This window comes from Penaeus monodon, chromosome 23, assembly GCF_015228065.2.
Source record: "Penaeus monodon isolate SGIC_2016 chromosome 23, NSTDA_Pmon_1, whole genome shotgun sequence".
Taxonomy (NCBI): Eukaryota; Metazoa; Arthropoda; class Malacostraca; order Decapoda; family Penaeidae; genus Penaeus; species Penaeus monodon.
Genome location: NC_051408.1, coordinates 27,542,783 through 27,544,488, shown reverse-complemented (window position 1 = coordinate 27,544,488; position 1,706 = coordinate 27,542,783). Strand labels below are relative to the sequence as shown.

The window sequence follows — 1,706 nt, the reverse complement described above, 5'->3', positions numbered from 1 at the left end:
GCACTTCTAGCATCAGCAAACCCTTAGAATAGATTTTTTATGAAGGAATGGTCATTATAAAGGAAAAATTTGTTTAAAAAAAAGTTTCCCTCAGCCCCAAAGGGAAATTTATTCCTTTTTAACTTAATATGACTCTGTTAGGAATATTTTATTTAGTTTTCATTTTAAAGGAAATTTTAAAAAATTTTCCCTTTTTTTCCCCCTTAAAAGATTTGCTAAAAACAAGGTGGCGGGGGAGGGAATGCACAGGATGCCTCTGAGGCTGGAATGAACTTCCCCGGGATTTTTTGATGCAAAAGGGTTCCTTAAAAAATATGCAGAGAAGACGGACAAAAGGTTTGCGTAAGTAGTTTTCTTTTGCAGTTTTCCTATTGTATTTTTGTCTGCAAGTAATTTGGAAATATTGTATGATTCAGTAATTTTCACAGAAATAATATTTTTTTTTTTTTCAGATCTTCCCCTTTGGGACCAGTACTTTTTTGGGAAAAGTATTCATGCGAGGGGGAAATGTATAAAAGTGAAGGGGGAAAGGGTGTGACCCCCCAACAAAATTTAAATTTCCCCCAGAAAACCCCCTGTGCCATAAATAATCCCCAAGATGTAAAGTACCTACATACTGGTCTTACGGCCAAGATGGAGGTAAGGTCCTTTCCTCTTCAGGATGTTTAATGGCTGTATTGAAGAAATTTGATATTTACATTTTTTTAAGGCTTTTTCGGGTATTTAGTTTTTAAAAATATAAAGGGGAATTTTTATTTTTGGGGTTTTTACTCTGAAATTGGGTAAGATACATTTAAACCGGGAAAAAATTAAATTAGCTTGAGGGCCCCTGTTGTGCCCGGGGCCTGTTTGTGCTTTAGGGGGGACCTTCATAATACTTTTCTTTTTTAAGGAAACTTTGAAAAAGATAACCTGTGTTGGCCCCGAGATGAAAAAATATGTAAAAAAAATCAAAAATTTCCCGTTTCCCACCTTTATTTAACTGTATTATGGTCGGGAAAGGGGAGAGTCAGTTCTAAAACCCCTCCCTATGAATCCCTTTACGGCAAACTAAACACTTGAGAATGTTACATATTTGATCTTGCTGTTTGTGATGTATTTTAGAATCTCAAAGCTGTCATTTCTTTCAGGTTTTTCTATAAAGAGAAAGGAGCGGGTAAATCCCCAAACCCCTTAAAGATGTAAAATTCCCAAATAAACCTAGTGTCTATGAACTTTGTTACACCAAAAACCAAACAGAAAATTTTAAAACCCAATCAAGAAAAATCCCAAGGGTTATTTTACTGATTTTTTTATTTTTAACAATGCAAAAGAACTTTACGGGTGTAAAAAAAGGGGGGAAATAGACTGAGTGACTGTTTTTTAAGTTTTTTTTTGGGATTTGGTGCTTTTTAAATAAATCGCGGAAAAAAATTACGAAATTTAAAAATGAAACCAAAATGCTCTTTTTAACTCTGCGGGCAATTTTTCTCTTTCATGTTTTTTTTCATTAAATAGGGGGCCCCTTAGTTCCGGGGGAATCCATTGTTGCTTATAAAATGCATTTTAAAATTAGTTGTTTGGTTGGGTTGTAAATCAAGAAAGTGTTAATAAAATCCATTAGCATATAATATTTTCATATATGTATTTACAAGAAGTTTTTTATACTTGTCCATATTGACTCAGATTAATTAAAAAATTAAACTTCATCCATTAAATTCTAAATT

General features: G+C 33.2%; 1 pseudogene across 1 annotated transcript in view; it reads left to right on the top strand.

The window, feature by feature from the left end:
• The window catches only part of LOC119588197, a 22,606-nt pseudogene that overhangs the window by 15,147 nt on the left and 5,753 nt on the right, over window positions 1-1,706 (top strand). The window contains exons 5-8 of the transcript XR_005230068.1: window positions 262-342; window positions 453-471; window positions 568-639; window positions 1,105-1,274. The product of XR_005230068.1 is annotated as a ubiquitin carboxyl-terminal hydrolase 14-like (transcript). The remainder of the gene's footprint in view (window positions 1-261; window positions 343-452; window positions 472-567; window positions 640-1,104; window positions 1,275-1,706) is intronic.